Consider the following 13,066-nt stretch of genomic DNA (forward strand, 5'->3'; position numbering starts at 1 on the left):
GCCCGAACGCGCAGTTATGCATTAGCATATAACTCAATTTTTAGAGCATTTAAAATCCACAGATAGAAATCTTAGTTTGTGTCAGTGGAAGGGATTATCTCTTTCTTCTGAATCTTTTGGTGGTTCTAAGAGGAACCCCTCTGGGTTTTAGAAGATGAAAGTTGTATTGATTTTATCACTTCTGCAAGAATATTTGAAGGATGTTGGTTCCTTTAATAATATGTTCTTGGTTCTGAAATCAGCTGTATTTTTTTAAACATGTTATTCCTGTAATTTGTTTATACTGTTTTTCCCTCCCTTATTATCTATGACAATATTTTTACTTTTATATGGGTTTATTTCTAGTGCTTTTTCTGAGTGTGAGAGAGGTGTTCATTGGAAAAATGCAGTATGTTTTTATCTCCCCAGTTTTGCTTTAATTACTAGCTTCATGAGTTGATTTATGGATTAAATTTCTCATAACAAAAATAGGTTAGACTATTTAGAGATATTCTTAATTAATGATAGAATGATAGATGCTTTAAAATGCCAAATTGTGCTTAAATAATATGGTTAATTTTAATATTGCCATATGTGCTTTTCAGCATTTCTTTTTTTCCTACAATAAGTAATGTTAATTCTGTGCTTACTTATACAGAATTTTCATTGACTAGTTCATTGAAACCACTTCGTAAAATATCTGACTGCTTTTTGTAATGTGAGATTCAGCATTTCGAATTTGTATGGAGCCCAAGAGAAAGAAGTCTAGAATAATAAGAATAAAGGTTTTTGTAAAATGTCCCTATTGAATCTAAATTAGTCATTAATAATTGAGACTTAGGAGCAATTTTTTCTTAAGTTCGCGATAGAGAACTAATAATCATCAGACTTTAACGATACCTCATGAAATATGTGAAATAGTACTATTATATATTTATAGTTTGAAAAAGCATAAATGTATAGAGTCATTTTCCTATTTTTGGCATATCATTATTTTTCTGGAGAGTGAAAGCCATCTGTTCCTGCTGTATCCCTAATTTGTAGAGCAGGAATAGGAATATAATAAGCACTGAAATATTGGTTGAATGAGGGCATCAATGTATTGCTGTCACTATCATCAAATTATGTTTTGAACACTAAAAATTTTTCCCTTCTGGTGTATATTTCTCATATCTTTGTTTTAATTTGAGGATCCTTTCTGTTAACTGAAAATAAAACTAGTTGCGTCTGTTCATATGAAATTTATTTCAATTTATTCAGGTCTTGAATTCTCGTTTCCTTGATTATTTTAGTACAAATGATTGGTGATATGGCTTTGAATTCTAAAATGAGAATAGTGAATGTTCTGTTATATGCTTTGAGTATTAATGGATGGTCATATGTAAGAATAATGTAAATTGTCTGAGACTTAATGAATTGGGAAAATATAAAAGATTGATTTCAGAGAGTACGAGTGTCAAGGTGATTCTGAGAGATTTTTGACAAATATTAATGGTGGTTAATTGAGATTTTTTTCAACAAATTATAAAACTCAAGATAATTGAAACCATTATAGTAAATAGCTTTTAAATAAAAACAGAAACATTATTTTTGAATCAACCTTCTGGATTTAAGACTGTTTGCCAAGGCTGATTATAAGTCATATTTGTTAACTTTTTAATCTGAAAATTTCCTATTTTACCTTCATTTAAAAAAAGTTGCATTAAGATACAACATTCATATGTTAAAGTGTTCAAATCTTACATATACAACTTTAAGAGGTTTTTTTTTTTAATGAATACATTCATGTAATCCCACCATGATCAAGATACAGGATCTCTTATGTTGTCCCCAGTAAACAACTCCTCCCCCAAAGTAATCACTGTTCTGACTTACATTAACATTGTTTATGCAGGTTTTTTTTTAACTTCACATCAATTGATACCACATCATATGTCCTCTTTTGCCTCTGACTTCCTTCATTTAACAAGATGTCTGTGAGAATTATCCTTTATGGTTAGTTTGTAGTATTCCATTGTATATATAGGATTTGTATTTTCTTTTGCTATGTAACTGGGGTCACTCCTAGTCTGGGACCACGTTAAACCCAGTTCAAGACTTGAAATTCCATTGTGTGCTTGTTGGATTTTGATTTCTGTCTCCATAACACCTGCTGTGTTATTAAAACAAAGATCCCATTTTCAGGATTGGCAAACATCTCAGGGAAAAAGTAGCTTGTGTGCCCTTTTTCCTTTCTGGTTTCTAATTTTTACTTCATTTGTAACTTTTTAATTTCTAAGCTGTTTTTGTTTTCTGAATGTGCTTTTATTTATTTTTTATTTCTTAACCTTTTTCACCCAGCCCTCCAACCCCACTCCCATGAATGTACTTTTAAAATAGCATTTTTCTACTTGCATCTTGGAGCAATATCTTTCTAAAATTTTTATGTATATCAAAGATAGGTTTTTGTTTTGTAGTGTTTAAAGTTTTCTTATCCTTGCATACTATTTGTTGCCTCCAAATTGCTTCTTTTCTTTTTGTGAGACCTTCCTTAAATATTTTGTGATCCCCGGACTCTGAGAAGATGTCTATGAAGATTAGGGACCATTGAGCTCTGATATGCCCTAAGTTTAGGGTTTGGGTGTTTGAAATTTTTGATCCCCTTAAGGGATTTTGCTTGATAGTTTGACCTGGAATTATTCAGATCCTCTACCTCATTTCCAAGCCTACTGTGAAAGCCTAGGAGGTGTACATTTCTTTCTGTTCTTTCTGAGGTGTATTATAGTCTCTCTTTTGAAGTTATATTTATCATGGCTGTTAATGGTGTTGGGAGCCATGCTTGATTTTTTTTTTGAAACAGATACTTAAACATAGTTTATTTGTTTTATATAATAAGAAATTTGGAGGTAGGCGTTCACTGGCTTGAGTTCACGAATTCAACACTATCAGGGTCAGCATCTGAGCAGCTGTTTTAGACTTTCCCTCAGGGTTTCAAGGTGGTGGTTGCAACTCCAATCATTATGTCTGTATTTAAGGCAAAAACATAAAAACAAACAAAAAAAATGAGAGGGATGTGGTTCCATAGTGTTAGCGGTTAGCACGTCTGCTTTACATGCAGAAGATCCTGGGTTCGTGTCCAATGGAGCCACGGTTCATGGTCTACGGCCATGCCACCCTGAACAAGCCCAGTGTCTGATCTCAGAAGCTAAACAGGGTCGGGCCTGGTTAGTACTTGGATGGGAGACCACCTAGGAAAACCAGGTGCTGTAGGCATAAATAATAAAAACTAAACAAAATAAAACAAAAAAACCGAGAGGAACTACATCAGCTATATCTGCTGGTTTATCAGGAAGGCAAAAGCTTTCTTAGATGTCCCCACAACGGACTTCCCTTTAGGTCTCACTGTCCAAAGTTGGGCACATTGCCACTTGAACAAAATTAGGGTTCCATTAGAAAGGAAGAAAAGGGATAGATATAAGCATCCTAAAACATAGCATTTATGGTCTCTGTCCCCAGTGAGTTAATGTTGGCCTTGTACAGTGTGTGTATGTGTGTGAGTGAATAATAGCGCAGGAAGTAAGAAAAAGCAATAATATAAATATGACAGAACAAATATTTTAGAGATGAGGTCTTTAGGGGTCTAACACAGACCATAACCGTTTTAAGAGGCCTGGTGGTGAAAGGCTTATGTGTCTTAGCTGGAATCTATGGGTTGCTTCTTGTTTGCCAAACCGTGCCATTGTAATATCACCTGCCAGAATAGATGGGTGTTTTGAGCAAGTGTCTAGAATTGATAGGTTGTGGCATAGTTGACCTGACCCCAGACTGAGTGAAGGCACTGCAGGGACTGAGGAAATAAGGCCAGAAGTTTATTCTGTGAGTAGAAAGTTTTCCTGAATGTTGGAAACAATAAAAATATCCTGTAATTACCCAGGTCTCTTAGTCACCTAAATGTAATACTAAGATATAAAATTGTCTCCAGAGAGTAAGGGGCCATCAGCTTAGGGTTACTGGCATTTGCTCTTTTTTTTTTTTTTTCTTTAAATTGCTACATTAGATGGTACATTTGTTAAAATTAATGAGCCAATATTGATACATTATTACTAACTAAAGTCCATAGTTTATTCAAGTTTCTTTAGTCTTTAATGTCTTTCTGTTCCACATCGCATTTAGTTTTCATGTTTCCTTAGGCACTTATTGTCTGTGCCATTTTCTCGGACTTTCCTTGCGTTTGATGACCTTGAGAGTTTAGAGGACTACTGGTCAGATATATGATGCTTCTATAATGGAATTTGTCTGTTTTTGTGATCAGACTGGGATTATGGATTTTTGGGAGAAAGAACATTCGTCATTTTCATCACATTTCAATACGATTTATCACTGTTATTAATCTTGGTTATCTGGCTGAAATAGTGGTTTGTCAGGTTATTCCACTGTAAAGTTATTTTTTCCTCTTTTTCCATACTGTCTTTGGAAGGAAGTCACTGTGTGCAACTCACACTTAGAGAGGTTATGTTTTTTTCTTTTAGGATGGAGTATCTACATAATTTATTTGGAATTCTTCTGCATGGGCTATTTGTCTCCCTATCCCATTTATTTATTCAGTATTTATTTATATCAGTATGGACTCAAAGATATTTATAGTTTAGGTTATAATCCAATACTATTTCACTTATTTTGCTCGGATTCTTCCAGCGTTGGCCATTGGATGCTCTTTCAGTTGGCTACTGTGCTTCTGTAACTCATCTCCACCAAATATGACTTTTTAAGTACTTCCTTATTTTCTGGGACAAGAGGATTTAGACTCACCTTGCATATTTCCTGCCCCAGTCCTAGAATCAGGAATTTTCCCCAAGAGCCCAGGTTTATTTTATTGGGGAATGATATTAGAAACCAAAATATGGGTGCTAAATGTGCTTGTTGTGACTGGGATTTCATCTGTTTTAGTCTTTCTCAGATGATAAAACAAAGAAATATATGTGTATATACTAACCTGAGTATATACACACATCTATAAGTATTTCTATGTGTAGCCATCTATATTAAATGTGAGTTCTTACTGTTGTCTCCAACTCAAATCCATTACTATGTGTATCCTTCTAGTCTCTTCCACTTGCCTATCTGTAAATTCCCATTTTAACAACTCCCTTCACCTGCCATCCTTTGCTTAATTGTTCTTTTCAGTAAATAAATATAGAAATATCAGAGTTGTTAACCTACAACCCTCTGGGGAACAACATTACCAACTAGGGTATGGTACTTATGTATAGTTCCTTTTCCCTTAAGTCTTACATATTCTTCATTTTCAAATTTACTTAGGTCAGCACCATTCTCCCCATCCTCTTAAATTAGGTGGTTTTCATACATTTGTAATACAGTTATTTCGTTTTCACAGTTTGCATTCTTTCCTGGGACTCTTCTGACTTTCTCAGTGATTTTTTTTTAAAAATTGCGTAAAGATTTATTCTTAGTGCTGTGAAGTTCTGTAGGTTTTGACAAGTGTATAATGTCATGTATCCAGTATTTCAAGTTTATGTAGAGTAGCTTCATCTCTTAAAAATCCTCTGTGGCCTATCTCACACCCATTAGAATGTTACTATCAAAACAATGGAAAATAAATGTTAATAAGGATATGAAGAAATTAGAACCTTTGGGCACTGTTGGTGGGAATGTAAAATCGTGCAATGAAAAACAGTATGGCAGTTCCTCAAAAATTAACTATAGAATTACCTTATGATTCAACAATTCCATTTCTGAGTATACCCGGAAGAACTGAAAGCAGAGTCTTGAAGAAATATTTATACATTAGTGCTCATAACATTCACAGTAGCCAGAAGCTAGAAGGAACCCAAGTATTCATCAGTAGATACATACATAAGCAAAATTGTGTATAGATACAAAGGAATATTATTAAGCCTTGAAAATCAAGGAAGGAAATACTGGCATATGCTACAGAACATAGATGAACTGTGAGGACATTATGTTAAATGAAATTAAACCAGTCACAAAAAGACAAATACTCTATGATTACACTTATAGGAGGTACTTAGAGTAGTCAAATGTGTAGACACAAAGTAAAATGTTAATTGCTGAGGAAGGGGAAATGAGTTACTCTTTAATGGGTATAGAATTTCACTTTTGAAGATGAAAAGAATTCTGGTGATGGATGGGGGTGATGGTTGCACAACAATATGATTGTGCTTAATATCACTGAATTGTGCACTTAAAATAGTTAAGATAGTAAATTTTGTGTTATGATTTTACTGCAATAAAAAAATTACTCCTCGCCAAAAAAACCACCCTCCCCCCCAAAAACCAAAAAAACGCTGTGCTGGAGCTGTTCACCACCCCAGCCACTGATTTTTTTGCCAAACTGAGCAGAAGGTAGAGATTTCCCATATACATCCTGTGCCCACATATGCATAGTCCCACCTTCCATTATTGACATTCTCCACCAGAGTGGTTCATTTATAACAATTGATGAACCTACATTGACACATCATAATCACCCAAAGTCCAGAGTTTACATTAGGGTTCACTCTTGGTGTTGAACGTTCTGTTGGTTTAGACAAATGTATGACACGTAGCCACCATTGTATCTTGCAGAGTAGCTTATCACTGCCATAAAAATCTTCTGTGCTCTACCTATTCATCCTTCCCTCCTCCCTAACCTTTCTGACCATTGATCTTTTTTCTGTGAATTTTTATTGCTCTAAAAAGAAAGCTAGTACCTATTAGAAGTCACTCTCTATTTCTCCCTCTCCCCCAGCCCTAGCTTTAGAAAACCACTATTTTTTCTCTAAAGTTTGCTTATTCTGGACATTTCATATAAATGTAGTATGTGGTAATTTATGGCAGGCATTTTTCAATAAGCATAATGTTTTCAAGGTTTGTCCATGTTATGGCGTATCAGTAATTCATTCTTTTTTATTACTGAATACAATTTCATTGTATGCATATACTGCATTTTATTAACCCATTCATCAGTCAGTGGATAATGTAGATTGCTTTTGGCTGTTGTGAATAATGCTGCTGTGAACATTTATGGATAAGTTTTTGTGTGGGCATAAGTTTTTATTTCTCTTGGTCATATACTTAAGAGTTGAATTGCTGGGTCATATGGTAACTATATTTAACTGTTTGAGGAACTCCTAAAGTGTTTTCCATTTTATATTCCCACTAGAAATATATGAGGGTTCTGATTTCTTCACATCCTTGCCAGACTTGGTATCATCTGACTTTTTAGTTATAGCCATTATAGTGGGTGTAAGGTGGTATTTCATTGTGATTTTGAGTTACATTTACCTATGACAGATGATCTTGAGTATCTTGTTTTGTGTTTTTTGTGTATTTGTATATCTTTGGAGAAATGTCTGTTCACTTCAGTTAACTTTTAAATGTAAATAGGCACCTTACTTTGCCTTGGTAGTATGTATTAGTAAAATATAAATAAAAACCAATATTGATGGCAGTGGTACTGTATTGAGAAAAGGGGAAATTTAATTGTGATGCTAAGAGATACTGTATTTATAGTTGATATTTCTCCTTGAACGTGTCAGCCACTCTTTTAAACTAAGAGGAGTTTGGTTTTGGCATTTAATTTGAGAAACTTAAAATTCAAGTGTAAATATTAGACTGTGCTATCTTTTACTTTTGTTAAGAAGCTTTACAGCCAACTGGCCCTCCCATGGCTTGCTTCCCTTATCTCTGATTATGATGGCAGCGCTCTTCATTGGCTAGGTAGAAAGCTTTCTTATGTTATTAGAGCTCAGTAGTTTCAGCTATGAAAGGCCAGGAAAGTTAGAGTTTAGGAGATATTTTAAAATAATGAAAGTCTTCTGCATGATTCATACATGGCCTTTTGAATCTGAATTTTATTACATAATTCAGTTAGTGTTCATAACTAAGATATTTTGGTTCTTTAGTTCTAAGAGTAATGACTAGTCTTTTCAGTTCTTTTTTTCAAAAAATTTTATTATTAGTTTCAAGTATACAGTACATTGGTTAGACATTTATATAGTTTATAAAACAATCCCCCTAATTGCTCTTACAATATTTTTAGTGATGCAAGATTACAAATGCCACAGTGGTAATTAATTACTTATTTATAGTGTATATAGAAGATTAGTTGTTAATCGACGCCACATTCTTGTTTTCTCTTAATGACTGTATTATCTAGATCAAGAACCTAGTTCTTTTTTATCTATCCCAGTTGTTTCTTGGTTAAGTAAAATGCCGATCGTTCCCATATTCAGCTTCTGTAGTCCAGATGTTACTGATTTATTTTGTAGATTTTTATGCCTTTAAATTGAATAGCAATAACAACTCCTCCTCTCTTATTTCAGTCAACTTTTGGTCAATTGGCCAGTTTGACCTGGAGATTCTGATTTATTAAGTTCTGGGGCTGTTGGATGGTTGGCCATCTGGAGTTTTATAAGACTCCTTTGGTGATTGTAGTTCTTACCCCTGGCTGAGAAACACTGCTGTTAATTAGCAGTTTTTAAATTTGGATGATCACTAGAATCATCTCAGAAATTGAAAGACAGTAACAAGACAAACTCCCAAGCCCTACTCTAACCTCCTGAATCAGAATCTCTGGGAATGAGGCTCAGGAATTTGTATTTTTGAAAAATGCCCCCAGATGATTTTGATAATACCAAGGTTTGAGTACTACTGCTTTCTATGCTCTAAAATCTATACTTATGTTAAGTCAGGACATTAGAAACTCTTTGTACTTGGAGTGCATCATATTCTTTCCACTCCCATTGAATTGCTTTTAGTAATACCACTAGGAGTAATCTAATGATTATTGAATACTTACTGTATTTGAGGCAGTGTATCTTATTTTTGAAGGCTCAGAGAGGTTAAGAGTCTTGTCCAAAACTACTTAGTGGAAAGTGGTAGAACTAGGATATAAATTCAGGTCTTTCTGTATTCAGAGCCTTCATTCTTTACCATGAATGTTATACTACTTCATTGAATTGCTTTTGTTGAGAAGCCAGCCATTAGTATGTGTGCAGAGAGGTTATTTTTTGAAGGTTCTAACAATTGGTCAGTTTACTGTAAGGACTTTGTTTAGAATATCGTCCACTGCATTATAGTGTAATCTTTGTGTGGCTCATGGGAGAAATTTTTCTTAAGTTTTTTTATTGTGTAGAAACTGTTTGCTGTGACTTTGTATTTCCCATTTTGAACTTGCTGCTAGAGAACTTAGTCAGATTTCTGGTTCACTATTAGCAGATGTTTAGGATTTTTTGTCTGCATTTTGTTTGCATATTCGTTCTTGTTATCATTTTATTTCCATTTCTTTTTTCATTTTTCTAATCTCTTTAAAAATTTATTTTATCTTGCTGTGTAATGAGTCATTTTAAAGAAAAGCGTTAATTAGCAAGTAATTTTGAGCCATTTTATATAATTCTGGCCAATGTCTTTGAAAGAATAGAATTTGGGAAAGGGAGGAATTTGGAATTTGTAATGTATCTGTGTGCCAGGCACTCTGGTAGATGTTATTTTATTTTCATGGCAACTCAGTAAAATAAGTGGTGATAGTTTCATTTTATAGAAGACGAAACTAATAAGACAGGTTAACTTTTGCCGCGCAGAGCTAAACTTGAACCAAGGTTTTTTTTGTGCCAAACTTTTTTTTTTTTTTTTTTAAGTGCCTCTAATGCAGGGATCCTCTGGGCTATGGACCAGTACTAGTCTGTGGCCTGTTAGGAACTGGGCCACACAGCAGATGGTGAGAGGCAGGCAAGGGAAACTTTATTTGCAGCCACTCCCAAGCACTAGCATCACCGCCTTAGCTCTACCTCAGGCATTAGATTCTCATAGGAGCACCATCCCTAGTGCCAAAAAGATTGGGGACCGCTGCTCTAATGGATCTAATTCACTCAACAATTTCTAAACTCTTCATTGGAGGTCATTCATATCCAACAAACATTTATGGATGACTTGCTTTGTAGGCGGGACTATGTCTAGTATTGCCTTGTAGAAGTTGCTACACTGATAAGAAGGTCTTATCTTCAGCTTAGCATGTCTTTGAATAGACATTGGATTAATCAGAGTTCTGGTAGGAAATAGCACACTCAGGTTAACTGAGGAGAGTTTAATAAAGATATAATTTATAAAGGTGAAGTCTACAGAGAAGTATAGATACAAGGTGGAGAATGATTCTGGAGGGAGAAACAGTAAGAAAAATGGGTGTAGTCTCTGCTCTGAAGAATACCATCCTGCTGCGAAGATAGATATTGAGCAAATTATTATGTTATGAGTGCTAAGTACAGTGTGCTGTAGAAACGTATAATAGATGTACCTAGTCAAGAATCTGAGAAGGCTTCTTTGTGGAAGGTTCTTCATACACCCTAGTTCTTTTAAAGCAGAGCAAAGCAAAATAGATTTTTGGTCCCCTGCTCCAGAGATTCTGATTTACTAGGTCTGGAGTGAGGTTAGGGGATATGTTTAAAAAAAAAAAAAAAAAAAAAAATCTTACCCAAGTGATTCCATCAATAATTTCTTAGACACCAGTATGCCTTGGGCTTAGAGGTTATGGGGTCATGGTGGTGGTGTGCAATGAAGCTATACAGAGCCTTGTAGGCCATTCTTAAAGTTTTTGAACCTTATTCTAAAGTAGTAGATAGACACTGAATATTCCCACCCCCCACCCCAAGTTACCTTGCTAATGCAGAAATTCCAATTGGTAGTTGTATATATTAAAGTAACTGCTTTCTCCATATTAATTCTGCACCTTGCTAGCCTAATGAATTCTAATTTTTTTTAGTAGCTTTTTCAGTCATTTTCTTGAGTTTTTCAGGTACTGTGGGTATCAGATCTGCAAGTACTGATATTCTGCCTTCTTTTTGCAATGTTTATACGTCTAAATTCTTTCTTGTTTAATTTTATTAGTCTATTAGTGCATTAAAACATCACATGACATATTAGACCAACTGCCAGCATTGCAATACTAATGCACAAATAGTATGTAACTTACTCTATGTTCACTTAAAGCATTTATTCAGATCTTAGCAAACTATAAATTCTTAATGCAGGATTTACTTTTAAATGCTTTGTATTTCCCACCTAGCCCAGTGTCATTTACTAGCTCCTAAACCTTGAGCCTTACTTTTCACATTTGTAAAATAGGAGTAATTACACCTACTTTCAGATGAGATTAAATGAGATGACATTAAATGAGATGACATATCAAGCATTTAGCACAGTGCCTGGCACAACTGACAGTTATTATTCATTCATTTAATTCAGTAAATGAGTGTTAAGCTAAGCACTAAGCAAAAACAAGCATAGTATAAAGGAGAGCAAAAAACCACAAATAAGTGCTATGAAGGAAAGGAACAAAATTCTTTAAGATGATATCAACATAAAAACCAAGCCCACCACTAGGTTCAGGGAGGCTCTCCCTGTGGAAAGGATGTTAACAGAAATCTGAATATTGATTAGGCAGGCAGTAATAGGCAAAAGGTGTGTGTGAGAGGGCAGAAGGGTGAGTTCAAATAGAGGATATATCATGTGCAAAGGCCCTCAAATGTTAGTGTGTGTGGCTCTTTCTCAAATGAGAAAGACAAAATAGAGCAAAAAACTCACCAGTATGAGTGGAACGATACACATACAGAAAAAAGATGATAAAGATGTGTTGATTGAGGTTGATGAGGCAGACTGCCAATCACAGAGCACTTCGTTAGATTATTTAATTTTTAAAACCACTCAACAGACACCTATTGGCACATCCATTTTACAGATGATGAAACTGAGGTTGAGAGGTTAAGTGGCTTTTCCAAGGTGACACAGCTAATAAATGGCAGTCTGGATTTGAATACAGGAAGTCTGGCTCCAGAATGAATGTTCTTAATAATTGTACTGTATTTCCTGACATCACTTTTGCATTTTGAAAAATTCACTGTAGCTACAATGAAAAATGGATTAGAGGATGACTAGAAAGGAACAGACCAGTTAAGAAGCTACTACAGTGGTCCAAGAAAGGTTATTATAGCTTGGAGTGGTGACGGGGGAGATACAGAGAAGTAGTTTGGTTTCTGTTATATAGGATGAGTCTGTCTTGGGTGAATAAATGAAAATGAGTCTGAAACAGATGTATGGGTATGGTAATATGCTGTCTCATTGTACAGTATTTGTAAGCCAACTGATGAATTATCTGTTGGAGAAAGCTGAGGTATATATAAACTCATTTAGATTTATTTATGTTTCAACCAACCATGATTTTTATCTTAAATACATGATAGAAAAAGATATTAACATAAAAAATAATAGGTTGTATATGTTCATTCTACAGACTTCTTGCTGCACTTGATGCTATAAAGCTCTTCCAATTTTTAGACCTTTAAATACTCTTTAACAAAAATAAATTACAGTACAAAGTTTCTCAGATATGGGAGTAAAGCAAAAGAGAAATGCTTTTTAAATATAAGTGAATTTAAAGGAAGTGATCATGCACTGCAAAACAGAATCATAGCCTTTCTGAGCAATAAAGGCAGATGGACAGAGAAATACTTGGGTTTAATTTGAAAAATCCATATTTCTATTTCAGATGTCTTACTGTAACTATATCCTACATTGATGCATTTGTGGTTAAAACATTTTTATTCTAGAAAGCCAAAAGATGTAATAAGGCATTAACATCTATTTTTAATATTCTACCTTTTGTTTCTTTAATCAGTTCTAATCCTTCTTATAATTCTAACTAACATTGATAGACACAGACTGCCTAATTATTTAATTGTGAGAAACTTAATTTTTTAAAAAAGTCTAGAACACAAACAAATTCACTTTGGTTCTAAAATAAGCAAACTATATGAATTAAGAATCCTTCCAGTTAAGACATGGAAGTTGGGGGTTATAAAACAATCTAAAGTAAATGGCAGGATCTTTTCTTTCTCCCTTTTTAAACAATTTAGATGAGGCTAAGCAAGGTTGGTTTCATCACAGCGTTGGAATCTGTGATGGTCTGGAGCAGAGTATCAGAACCTGAGTCTTAAGGAGGGCTTGTGTGCGGGAGGGTGACCTGTAATGTTAAGTCAAAGCCTAAGTGGGGTGAGGACAGTCTCCACATGACGGGATGGCATGCTCAGTGTATGGG

General features: G+C 34.6%; 1 protein-coding gene and 1 pseudogene across 2 annotated transcripts in view; both read left to right on the top strand.

The window, feature by feature from the left end:
- The window catches only part of FNBP1L (formin binding protein 1 like), a 91,079-nt gene that overhangs the window by 5,394 nt on the left and 72,619 nt on the right, over window positions 1-13,066 (top strand). The window lies entirely within an intron of this gene.
- Window positions 3,116-3,231, top strand: LOC111736830 (annotated as a pseudogene).

Source organism: Pteropus vampyrus, unplaced genomic scaffold (assembly GCF_000151845.1).
Source record: "Pteropus vampyrus isolate Shadow unplaced genomic scaffold, Pvam_2.0 Scaffold22, whole genome shotgun sequence".
Lineage (NCBI taxonomy): Eukaryota > Metazoa > Chordata > Mammalia > Chiroptera > Pteropodidae > Pteropus > Pteropus vampyrus.